The 14,143-nt window shown below is 35.8% G+C and overlaps 1 protein-coding gene across 1 annotated transcript in view; it reads left to right on the forward strand.

The window, feature by feature from the left end:
- LOC135080469 (serine/threonine-protein kinase D1) overlaps positions 1-14,143 on the forward strand; it is a 128,782-nt gene that overhangs the window by 89,633 nt on the left and 25,006 nt on the right. The gene's annotated exons all lie outside the window — the stretch shown is intronic.

The following is a 14,143-nucleotide window of genomic DNA, read 5'->3' on the forward strand; positions in this document are numbered from 1 at the left end:
TTTAATTTTTTATAGAATTTTTTTTCTTCCAATTACTTATTGTAAAGAAAACGTAATAACTTTTAAACTAAGCGGAATATCCTAATAAAATAAAAACAGTAATAATGCTAAATAACAGGCAATACTAAAAACATACATAAAATAGACAAAAAAGGCCAATAAATAATAAAAAATGATACTTTTTGAAAAAAATCTGCTTTTAAATTCGTGTTTTTTTGGTTATTTGATAAATTTCTCCAAAAAATGCCCCTATAACCGGTAGTTTTTATTACTTTGTATTATTCTCTATCGTATTACCTTCGTAAAACCAAAAATCGCATGTCTCTATCCCTATCACAACGTTTGCAATGATCGTTTGAACTAAGCCTCTTTGGGCGCGCCATTCAACGCTTCGTTAACAACAAAACTGAAAATGGCTCTAGATTTGCAATTTTGATACAGACAAGTTAGATTTCAAATAAAAACAAAAGATTTCGAAGTAAAATTAGCATTTTAGTTAAAATTAAAATTGTCTCTAACTGTAGCGGAGAATAATGTTGTGGCAGGCCTTTGTTCAAACGATCATAGCAAATGTTGTGATAGGGTTAGAGACATGCGATTTTTGGTTTTACAAAGATAATACGATAGAGAATAATACAAAGTAATAAAAACCACCTGTTATAGGGGCATTTTTTGGAGAAATTTATCAAATAGCCAAAAAAACACGAATTTTAAAGCAGATTTTTTTCAAAAAGTATAATTTTTTATTATTTGTTGGCCTTTTTTGTGTATTTTATGTATTTTTTTAGTATTGCCTGTTATTTAGCATTATTACTGTTTTTATTTTATCAGGATATACCGCTTAGTTTAAAAGTTATTACGTTTTCTTTACAATAAGTAATTGGAAGAAAAAAAATTCTATAAAAAATTAAAAAAAAATCTCAAAAATTTTTTGACCTCTTTTTTGTCGATAAAAATAGGTCTAGTTTCATCTATTTTCATATGTACACTTTAACGTGACTCACACTGTATAGCAAGTGTGGTGTTGCTGGAAATGTGAAAGGAAGAAAACTTATTTATTTATTTATTTGTACACCCTTATTATGACGAAGTCCAAACTTAATGCAATAGTGAAGTCATGCGAAACATGCACGACACACGTGTAAAGAAAGTGTGAAAGGACGAAGCCAAGGGACGAAGGGAAATGATTATAAATTAGGTATAAATAATGCGTCTGGCGAAGTTAAAAATAGAAACAATATGACTTACGAGATGTAGGTAGTTCTTGAGTTTAAAATTTGGCTTTTCAAATTCGCTGGGTGTTTATTTCATTTCCAATCCACTGTGTTTAAAGCTGGACAGATCACTTACAAATCTCATCACCAAAACGTATATTTTATAAAATGTTATAATTATGCTAGAAAAAATAAAAGCGTTTATTATTACTTAATTAATTAAGCGTTAATTAGTACTTCTGTAACTACTAACCCACTATGGAAAGAATTTTTTCAAAAAAAAATTTTATTTATTTATTACAGAAATGTATAATGTTCATAGCGTGATTAGCGTGTAAATGTATCTTAGATGAGACACACACGTAGGTATGTTAGATACACACAGCCAACGGTAGCGCGTTGATGTCTTTTATTAGGATAATAAATGCATTCTGATTACAATTAACATCTAATATAAAATATGTGTTGATATTTACGACCGTGTTATATAATTCAACGTTAAAAATAAACAGTGATGTCAGTGAACTTAACAAATTGTTTTACAGTTGTTATGATGAGAACTTGATGAGAATACTAATAAGTATTTTATTTGTTTCAGGTAATTTGGCGGCAGCTGTATTTGTTAGGTACCTTGTTATGACTATTTTGGTATTTTTTAAGTTTATCCACATTTTTATACTTATTATATTTTGAATTGTAGGTATTTTAAAACCAACAAACATGTTTGGCACTATTCAAATTAAATTGTATTTATTTTTCCAAAACTCTAACAAGTATTCAAAGAAGTAAATAATCACCGGAACGTTTACGCTGTTGAGACATAAACACACCGCTTTCCTCATAAAATGTATTAATTTGATTGTGCCTTAATTACCCAAAATAGACATACTAAATGAACACCAACTTATCGTTTGAACATTGTTCGTCAAAAAAGTTTAACGTGATATCATCTCGAAATATGCTCCAAACCCGATTTGGTTTTTGTACTTTTATTCTGGCTCCTGAGGTTCCTCTAATAAGATTCACAAAATTGTTTCTTCTCATGAAAAAATCGGCTGGCTACCTGTTACCTGAGGTCTGGTGGTGCTCAGTCAAGCTGTAGATTTATTTTACCTTACAAATCTATATTTAACGTTACCATCCCAGCTTCCTAATTTTTATAAGTAACAATTTTAAAATAAAAATGCTGCTATGAAAATAACCTTGGAATGGCAATATACGGGTCAAGTTTATGACAATAGATCTCTTTGAAGAAATCAAGAACCAAAATGTGCAGGGAACCCGCGACGCTTCCGTTACATAAGGCTTATCAGGCGCCTGCGCAGGCTACCACCAGTGCACACCCGGTTTCCACCAAAGCGGAGAGGACCGGAACAGAGAAGTGTATTGAATAACCAATCAAATTCCATTATTTCCACTTTTCTTCTTATTTTGTGGCTCCGGTCCGCTTTGGTGGAAACCGGGCCTTATTGTTACAATAACAATGTTTATGCCTGTGCACACTATTTGTACGTAGTCCTTTAGTGCTCTGTGTGCGTTCTTGATACCATTTTTATTACTTCCATAACGGAACAAAAAAGCCCACTGCGTGAATGAATGCTCAAGCTGTCAAACGGTTTAGGCTAATGGGCAAACGCATTGAGATTTCACGAAAATATAAATAAACATCAGTCGAATGCTAATCCGGGACAATCAGGTTGACAGCGGCAGTCGAGACGTGTACGCTGCTATCTTAAATGAATCACAATGAACTGATGGCGATATCTTATCAGTTTTATGCGCATCACATAACAACTAAGTACTTTGACTTGATAAGTTCTTATTTTTTTTTATAACAGCTACAACTAGACCGCGGTTCTGCATACACGAAGATATTAATTTACATTAAAGATTGAATTTTTATTTTATCTTATCTGACATATCATCTAGAAGCATCCTGAGCTAATAGAAGAGCCTGGGCAAAGAAAATTAGTGACCGATTCAATTTCGTGATCGCATTGCCGTCTTTGTTTTTAGTCTTATTTCTATGCAAATAAATTTAAGTTATAACTCAAAAGCAGCCAAAATTAAATACAAAGTATGATTTAATATATTTATCTCGGTTCAGATATGACCATTGTTTGTTATTCTCCGAGACGTACTTGACCTATATTCGTTGCTAACAAGAATGCTCAAATATTCCAAACCGATAAAATCTTACAAATGTGCATCGTTTTCTGCGTAATATTAAATGTGTAAATGTGTCGCCTCGTGCGTGCGGCATGTAACTTAAAATCCCAGCAAAAGCCATTCAAGCAAGAGGCAAGCACTGGACGTGGGCTCATTCGATTTCCACTCCATGCCTTCCCTAGCCATGTTTCAGGCGATTTTGTAGAGGTCGGGAAACGTCTCGTATCGTTCATTGTATCAGCGTCATGTTTTGTGGGGAGACTGATCCCCAATGTCCCACCGCCGCTCGACTATTGTGGGGGCTCACCACTCGTAACACAATCATATTTTGACGTTCATAAGTGCCACTAGTGGTCAAAATTTAATAAAACATTTTTTATTTTGATTTTAGCTTACAAGGGGATAACTAATAATCTTTTTAAAAAATAAAATAAAACTAAAAAAATATCTGTAAAAGTCATGGCTTGTTGAACTTCTGCATCACAATTTCTAGATAACTTCTTAATGTTCCATGCATTTACTTTTTTATCGCTAATAACTAATCTAAATTATAATATTATCATACTTATTTATGACATAAATAGCATCGCCTGATAAAGCATCTCGCAAATAAAACTTTGTTATTGTTTAGTAGTTGAACAATGCGCGTGCGGACCTTTGCCCGCGGCGCGCGCGTGTAGCCTTCGCCATAACCCGCGAAACGGTTTCAACGTACACGTCAAATTGTGTTTTGCAGAGACAGTCGGATGCCGTACATCAGCCCACTAATGAGATCATAATTAATATTATTAACTTTCCTTCAATAACAAGATAGTTAGGTGCTACTTCCTGGTTTTCATTATATGAGCCATACTAATAGCCACATGTCGCTCATGAAAATTATTATAATGCAATATTCGAGTCCTCCAAGACGACCACTTTAAAAAATTGCTTAACATTGGAAACCAAGTTACTCTGGCCAGCTCTGTTACAGGAACAAATAATACGCTCGTAAGTAGTTTCGTTCGCAAAAAGCACCTAACATTTATTCCAGAGCAGGATAACAAGTCCCAGTCCAACTTAATGTTTCCAGTCAATCATGCCTACTTGGTAGCGCTCTAAACTATGTTGAAACTGAAATGGCCGCTCTTACTGGCAGCGTAGCCGTAGGTCACGTAAAAAATAAAAACTCTAATTTCTTGTAGTTAAAAAGAAGACATTTTCATAATACACTGAAATATTAAACCATGTGGTTCGCGCTAATTTGTACTATCAATAATTCATGAGTTACTGTTACTAGCTTTACTCGTGGATCAACTCTCGCGAATTTAATTCGGCGAAATTATTTTAATAAGGTAGCGGGAAGGCGCTGGATACAGGCCGCCACCAACCGGCCATTGTGGAAATCATTGGGGGACGCCTATGTTCAGCAGTAGACGTCCTATGCCTGAAATGATGATGATGACGAAATTATTTTATGAAGTATCACTCGAAATTATATTTTCCAAGATAAAAAAAACATTCGTGAAAGTCCGGTACTGTCAAAACTTTTCATTGCTGAAAGTATTTTATATAAATACCTAGCGGCCGCCCGCGACTTCGTACGCGTGGATCCCGTTTTACCCCCTTCATCTATCTTAATACGCGGTTTAGATTTTTTCATACAAATGTTTTTTCCCGCTAACTCCCGTTCCCGTGGGAATTTTGCAATATCCTGTTGTAACTAAGCTTTAAGTTTACTAAGGTACCTACATGCCAAATTTCAAGCGTCTAACTTAAGCGATTTAGATTTTTCATACAAAAGGATTTTCCCGTTAATTCCCGTTCCCGTGGGAATTCCTAAGTATACTATAACCTGCCCAGGAGTATGAAGAATAATTATACCAAGTTTCGTTAAAATCCGTCGAGTAGTTTTTGTTTCTTTAAGGAACATACAGACAGACAGACAAAAATTTTACTGATTGCATTTTTGGCATCAGTATCGATCACTAATCACCCCCTGATAGTTATTTTGAAAATATATTTCATGTACAGAATTGACCTCTACAGATTTATTATAAGTATAGATTTTTTAGCAAATTAAAACATGCAAACTAACAATTTATATTAGAGATACTTCCTATGAGCAATTTTATATGCGACCGATTGATGTTTAAGAGATAAAACAGCTGTATGATACGGTCGGTACAAAATGCACTAATTAGGTATACTTGATGCGCTAGGTAATAACTTATAAATGAGACACATTATATCATAAATACCGAGTTTGAGACTGATACAGCGTTACTGCTATAGACATATTTTTCATGGCGATGATTGCGGGGGAAAAATACATCAATTCGATAACCCTCGGTGAAATTATTTGTTATAATATGTTGTATTGTCACAGAGTCCAGGAAACGATACGGGCAGTGGTTACATTGTTACACATTATCAGGGTAATTTATTGCAGCGCCCTGTATCCGATGCCGGGGCGAATGCGCGCGCGCACGTGTAAGCACTAACTGCAGTGCACGGTGGATAAGTGCGTCGCTTGCCTCTCTAACTGACGTAACTGACATTGTGCAAAATGTTCAGGCGATTAGACAGATCGATTCGTCTTGCAAGATTGATTAAGATGGTGTAGATAACTCAGTTTCGAAAAAAATGTCAGATACATCAGTTAAAGAGGCAAGCGACTAGTTGCCCGGCCCGTGAGCATCGCCTCAGCAGGCTAGAGGCTTAGAGGTTAGAGGGCTCGAGGTTCTAGTGTGACTATAGCCTCTGTGAGTTACAGCTAGTGAAAGGGTTGGGTCTGATAATCTTTAAGTGATCCGAAAACAACTTGTGACGCTGTCTTACTCGTATTTGTAATAAAAATCTGTGTTGACTTGCATCTAGCAAATAAGTTGTTGTGAGACAGCTGTGCACGTGCATCTCACCAACAGGGGTCATTCGAAGTGATGACTAACGGGAAATAGACTAAATATTGAATTTCGGCGATAGCCGGTGCAAAACACCTCGAAATAGAACCGCATGCAACCGTTATCTATCACCTTGTGTCAATCAATTAATGCTCGACCCCCGACCCGTTGTTGTGGTGGCGATAGCGGTAATTATGTCACGCCTGCACAGCCGCACCGGCCGCGCGTGGCCTGGATGTGATACCACAGGTTTTCCGGAAAAACCGTCTTGGAAGAGGAGCATGTAAAAAAAACATTAAAATATTTCCATTTTCACTGAAAATCAAATCATTCAACTGTAGTAAAAATACAAAATCTAAAGTTATAATCATGACATTAATGAAGCATCGACATCTGAATCATCGAAACCCTTAAGCGTGTAAATTAACTACATCATTATGTCTCAAAGTTAAGATTGTGTGTAGATGAAAAACTGCAGTCTTATGTATTCTAACATACTTGAAATCGACGCAGGAGCACTGAAATGCACTCGGATTGTAAACAATCGGCCATGACAACACTGCATCGGCCGATATCGGCGAAAGCGACGCCAAGGGAACTGCACTACAAAGTAACCGATAGACACTACCGCCATTCTATAGGTAAACAAGTGATGATAATCGGAACAAATGTAAACAAACAATACCGCAATTATCGACCATAAATAACTTTCACAACTTTGTATTGTCAAATAACTAAAGTTTTCCAATGTTTACGAAATCTCCGCAAAATCAAATTATATTTTTGTTTGTATTATAGTGCCTAATTGCCATTAATTTAATTTAAATTAATGTTATTCAATAATCTTCAATCTTCATACTACAAGCAAAGCACATAACGACTGTATCAGCCAGAAACGTAAGCAAAACATGAGAATTTAATAAATCTCGAATAAATTAATATTTTATAAAATAAGCAAGTCTTCAAGGAGTCAAATAAAGATAACATAAAATGTCTGATTAAAGAGCACATGATTTTTGTTTCGTTTGAATACTATAGTATTAGTATAGCGGCAGCTATCAATATCTGGTTTGCATTGGCTTTATCAGCTGCAGTGCATGGAATGCATTGATAAATGATCTGGTCGCTACGAGGATTTACCGAATGATAATGAACATGCATTTTTGTCCGCGTATCGATTATCCGCATGAGACGACCCGTGTCCGAGCATGACGGCATCGCCTTAATTATATTGATAACATTGATAACGGGTAATCAGCGAAGATTCCAAATTACTGCTGCGGCAAATTGATTTGTTAATTAATGGACCTAAAGACGTCATTCTTCCTGTATTAAAGTTTAAAGATTATTTTTTTCATAAAGAAACCAGTGAATCTCGCATTGCAATAACTGACACACAACGAAAATATTATTTAAATCATACGTCATTGCATATTACTATGTAGTGTATGTAATTTATTGTGTAATAACATTGAACAGTTGTATTTTTCTTTCAATTCCAATACTAGACAATGTTGTGCTAGACCTAGATACTTAGAGAAATGCCTCGTGCCGTGTAGCGTAAGGCGTCAGGCGTAAACGCGGTGTTTACGTTGGACACACCGGCGATCAACCTAAGGCTGTGTTTACACTAAAGCTGCAGCTGTACAAGCTATGAAGCTAAGCACCGCCTAGGTATAGCTGAATAGGGAACAACTAAATTGCAAATTTTCTTGTCTCACTGACCGGTGACCGAAAAAGAGGATCCGAGACCTGCACATACAAACCTAATGAAAAATGGTTGCGAGGATTAGGTCAACCGGCACCTAAATAACCATTGGAAACCGAGTTTCAAAGCTCAACTTTGATAAAAACAATCAGCAAAACAACAGGGTCAGCTCTCACTGCGGCTTTTCCCGCCCTTCAGGAGCAGCTACTATAGCAGCCATGGTTTAAACGCAGCCTTATGGTTACCGAGAACGCCCGTAATAGTATAAGGCCGCGGTGACGTAACGCGATACATAGTAAGACCGTCGGGCGAGCAGCACACGGGGAGCAAACAACCCCCGTAGTACTTAAATAATTTCCTGAAAAAAAATCGAACTATTTCTGAAAATGGGTCTTCGTAAATTCGAAGACATAGTTCTACTAACTAAAGGATTAGTTTTCTCATAATCAGAATAATCTATTTTTAAAATAATTAATAATTATTGTCTTTAACCGTCTTATACCTACTCTGATGCTTCTAATTTATCCCGCACTCTTCGCGACATACCTGCATACGTCACTTCAAATCTGAAAATAATTATTTACACAACATTTTTTTCCTGAAAAGCATCCGAAAACCGGCCGCCTATCTAAGCATAAGTAAGTACCTACCCGCCAATCGCAAAAGCAATAACTTAAGTAAACAAGCTCAGTGTGGCAGTGCCGCTAATCGGTGCAAAGCAGCCGTGTCGTAAAAGTTAGTTCCGAAGGGCGGGCGGGTTATCGCGCGACACGTGGAGTCGGAGCGTGTGGCGCGTCACGCGCGTCACAGGGATGGAAACAACAGAAAACACCAGTGACGATAACTGCCTGCAACGCGCTAGGATGGAAACTCACAGAAAGCGAATAACAAATCAAATGATAATCGTCGAATTGGAAATTATTCAAAAGACGGCAGCTTGGAATATCCCACTGATAAATATTAACTTTGGCAAATCGAGTGATAACTGAATTGAAATCAATAGAGACTAAACAGTAAGCACTTACAGGTGAATAGGGCGCGCTTGGGTTTGTTACGCTGCTGAAAGTAATAACTATGATAAACTTATTTAGAAGCAAGGTTAGTGCAATACATTTGAAAGTCAAAGTATGCTAAAAAAGCTAAGCTATTTTTTATTTTCAGTGTGCCACATACTTAATTTTAATGTGGCAATTTGACTTACTGATCTTTATACAGCTTCGGACATGAATAATATGGGTCAGTGCTAAGAATACACGAAAACCTACGCGTTGATAAGCAACACGTTATTAATACGTTAGTTTCGTAACGCTAGGGCGGCGGAGGGTTATCGCGGCGCTCCACGTGGCGCCGTGTGTACGCCGGTCAGGGCTGGCCGGTGCTGCGGATTACTGCGGACCTACACCGTTATCTGTTACTCAAGTTATAGGTATTTTACACATTTGAGACATACGTCTGTTTGTAAGATGCAAATAATGACACTGAAGTTATTAGTAAAGAATTAAAAATACCTATATTTAAGGAAAGAAACCCTAGGGCAAAAGATTTTTGTCAGAAATAAAAAGAGTGCAATTTGACGGTGGTGATATCCGAACATGTAATGATAAATTAACTGAGCACTGCAACATCATAAACATACATTCTAATTACCGTCGAGCAATAAAAGAAACTACAAAGGGCTTGACTTTCCAAAAGCTTATCATGAGAAAGCGTCGTTCAGTTGCAAGATTAGTAACACCACTTTCTTTATAAAGCCTGAGTGATGGATTGTGACAGTGCAGTCTAAACGAGCTTTCGGTTCCGGAGCGGAGCAGTTCGCGCTGGAGCACAACTCGCCAAGGCTTATTCCACTATTCCCCGCTTACAATCCCCGTCAACGGGGATTAGTGAACTTTTTGTTCTCTATTCCCCGTTAACGCCAAATTGGAGCTTATAATGGGGAACAATGAACTAAAAAGTTCATTAATCCCCATTACTTTAAAAATAAAATCCTAATATAACAGCGATTAATGAACTTTTTAGTTCATTATTCCCCATTATAAGCTCGGGGAACAAAAAGTTCACTAATCTCCGTTGACGGGGATTGTCAACGGGGAATAGTGGAATAAGCCCTCGCCAACTGCTGCGACACTTTCGCCTGATGTTGTTTAGACGGCGGAGACGCGCGCCACGTGCTGTCGACAGATAGCCTTCAACGCCAGACGCATGCTACATAAAACACTTTTTAATTGCACAGCTAAGGGCTGATTTTTCAATCGTCAGATAACTTTTATCTGAAGAATAAACTTGTCATTTTGACATATTTCCCATACTAAAACTGTCAATGTGCCAAACTTATTCTTCAGTTAAAAGTTATCTGATGATTGAAAAATCAGCCCTAAGAAACTTAATTTTATAGTGTATTATTTTCACTGGAAAAATATTTAATTATGTACGTGAATTAACAATTTTATTACCAAACTTAGTCTATTGAAGTAATCTTACGTGGGTTGAAAGAATGTTTTACATCTTAATAGAATTTTATATAAGGCTCTTTGCGTCAGAAAATCATTAGTATGTACAGTAATTCTGTTGAATATTCTTTTTCCAATTTCGTAGTGAGCCTAAGTCCAGGCGAAGCCCCGCGATGTGGGTGGGTAGAGTTTCCGCGAACTAGGGTTCTCTTGAAACTTGTTTGTATTCATTACTTTCTTAGAACCACCCTCGTCTATAAAAACCGGTTTCGAAGAATTAAAATTTTATTTCAAAGTCAAAGGAATTCCTGAAACAGTTAATTATATTCGGAAACATTATATCCTTAAATATGCGCAACCTTATATCTTTAAATATGCTCGTAAAGCTTTGATATTCTAATACCATTATGTGGGAGCGATGACCCCTGCCTGTCAGTTGCTAACTTTAGCAAATGCGCACTTATTAGTTTATTTTCAGTTCGTACGGAGATTTTCAATTCAAGAAATAGAAAAAATACGGGTGAGCTGGAGAGCGTGACTAGGGTTTAAGTCAGACGTTTATTTAGCTTTTTGATTTTACCTATTCCGAAACAATAACCGATCTGGTAAAGGTCGCGGGAAGAGCCTGGATGCGGGCAGCGCAGGACCGTGCATTGTGGAAAACCTTGGAGGAGGCCTTTGTCCAGCAGTGGACGTCATTTGGCTGAAACGAACGAACGAACGAACTAATTTTATTCCCAATGAGAAAAAATATTTATATACTAAAGCAACTAAAACTCGTATAAATACCTAATAGAGTAATCAATGCTGTTAACTACAAGTTGCAGAGCATAAGTGCAATTGGTGTTTATTTTAGATAATGTAAATCAGTGTGAACCGTCGAAAGCCGGCAGCGATAATCCGACGACCTTCGTATCGAAGAGAAAGCAACTCGGACAAGGTCATCAATAGTCAACATATTGACAGGTAAAAAAACCCCGAAAATATCCTAAGGGCGTATTCACACTAATTGTTGCAAGCTTGCAAGATTATCAAACATGGGTTTCGCTAGGTATAATATAACAAAATATTTATAATGTACAAAAAACGATAAGAGTAGTTTTACGCTTGATATGCAAAGTTAGTGCCTCCACGATATTTGGGACACAAACGAGGTATTCCATTTTTCAACGACAAGCTTTCCTCGAATGGTATGGAAGATATAAATATTCGTGTCACCTTGTTGTACTTCGGGAGAAAATGAGAATGCCCAAAAGTTGTTGGTAAGACTATCGAAAACCTTGAAGTACAACATAATTAATTACAACTACAATTAGTTGCAGATTCTACTTTACAAGTAGGTAATAATATAAATTGGATTCTGTGTGTGTCTATCACGGGCCTAAAATTGATGTTGCCTAAAATCAATATGTGCATTTAACCTTTCTTTAGATAATACCGAATCAATTCTTGGAAACACGAAAATAAAAATACGTTCGACACTTTCTACTTATTTTTTACGAGTTCATCGGACAATTGATATCAATAAAATAAATAACTCAATTAAAGGTGACATCGATTAGGTAAATTAATTAATAATGTGCGTAAATTACTACAATTGACGAGGAAAATACAGAACGAAACATTATTTTCTGGCGGGAGCAGAAAACAATAACAAGGCTGACAAAATGTGCCAGTCATAACATACATAGAAATGCCAATCACCATCATTCTGAAGCCGCCTGCCACATGACGCCCAGACACATAAATCCTGACACCATAGTGCCGCTTGATTACGCCCATTGTCTCAATAAAAGTGCTTTTATGAGCCAAAAATATCTCGCTAATTGTTGTCTTGGACTTGTTGTCGTAGCTTAAATTGATGAAGATTATCTGCGGCAATCCAATCCAAAGAACATAATATGGATGTCTACTGACTAAACCTCGTAAGAAAGTTAAATTTGAAAAAATACGACTATAATAATCTCGTGGAAATGCTAGACTGTATGTACTTAAATGGAAATTACAGATATGAAAAACCTTCTTAAAATAATAATTTAAACATGACATTTTGAGACAATTTTTTTTTTTTTTTTTTTTTTTTTTTTTTTTTTTTTTTTTTTTTTAAAAGATTATTAGTAATTTGTTATTACACAAATTACTAATAGTCCCGTTAGCCCCTCGTACTAAGCTAAATATGCTTGTATCACGAGTGCACAGTGTGTTATGGGACTGTATAATCGGACATTCTCATTGATTTGATGAAACGTATAGAGCTCAGTTATACAAACATGATAGTAAAACTCCCGTTTGAAAATTCCACGTAGTTTTCGCGGTATAAAAATTCAAAGTTACCTATTTTTTTACTTCAAAATTATGCAAAAATATTATCACTCGTTAACTAATAACATTTAATTCAGAATTGTTATAATACTTCATAGAGCTCTTAAAACTACACGTAATAAGCGTATTAAATGCTTCGTAAACGCATTCAGTTAATTAGGAAAAATGATTTTAGTGATTTTTGTTTTTATTTTTTTTCTCAATTATACCTTAATATATGCAAACATTTTTAATTGCAAGATATAGTCTGATATTTAATCTAATTGTATTAATAAAATCAGCTTTAAACTCCGTGATATATTTGAGAAAAAACATAAAACGTCTTAATAAAATTTTTACTCGTCTAGGGTCGACAATTTTGGAAGGAATAATTCATGTCTAAAAAGTTTCAAATCCCGCCTGTTATGTGCACAGTGTTGAAGGTTCTAAAAAGTCACATTCACATTGTTTTTAACCGACTTCAAAAAAAGGAGGAGGTTCTAAAGTCGAGTCTTTTTTCTTTTTTAACACTCTTATATTATCTTAAGTTGTATGTAAGTAACTAACTAAAAAAGTATGTAAACAAATCTAGGAAGTCAAATTTAGCCTACCTTTAATAATTATCTCATCGATTTGAAACCTATGTAAATCGAATGTCAATACAATAATTTGGTACAATCGAGCTGATGATATTTAAACATCCAAAAGAAATATTGCTATTAAAAAGTGATGGGAAATTTACAATTCTATATTTCGCATATTTTCAATTTGATTTTCCTCAAATATATCACGGAATTTAAGGCTGATTTTTTTTATACAATTAGATTAAATATCAGACTATATCTTGCAATTAAAAATGTTTGCATATATTAAGGTATAATTGAGAAAAAAAAATAAAAACAAAAATCACTAAAATCATTTTTCCTAATTAACTGAATGCGTTTACGAAGCATTTAATACGCTTATTACGTGTAGTTTTAAGAGCTCTATGAAGTATTATAACAATTCTGAATTAAATGTTATTAGTTAACGAGTGAGAATATTTTTGCATAATTTTAAAGTAAAAAAATAGGTAACTTTGAATTTTTATACCGCGAAAACTACTTGGAATTTTCAAACGGGAGTTTTACTATCATGTTTGTATAACTGAGCTCTATACGTTTCATCAAATAAATGAGAATGTCCGATTATACAGTCCCATAACATACTGTGGAGTGAGCTCACCACAATAGTCGAGCGGCGGCGGGGACCGAACCCGCGTTCCCCGGATCACGAGTCGGCCAGTCCGACCCCTTCACCGTTCGGCTATCGTGGCTTATTTACATTACAATAGAAAAGTTATGGCAGTCGCGCCCCACCCGCCTCAACGTCAGACACAGTCATACGAAACCTCACCAAAGTTGCGGGAAGCCATTGGGC

The sequence above is a fragment of the Ostrinia nubilalis genome, chromosome 18, assembly GCF_963855985.1.
Source record: "Ostrinia nubilalis chromosome 18, ilOstNubi1.1, whole genome shotgun sequence".
Lineage (NCBI taxonomy): Eukaryota > Metazoa > Arthropoda > Insecta > Lepidoptera > Crambidae > Ostrinia > Ostrinia nubilalis.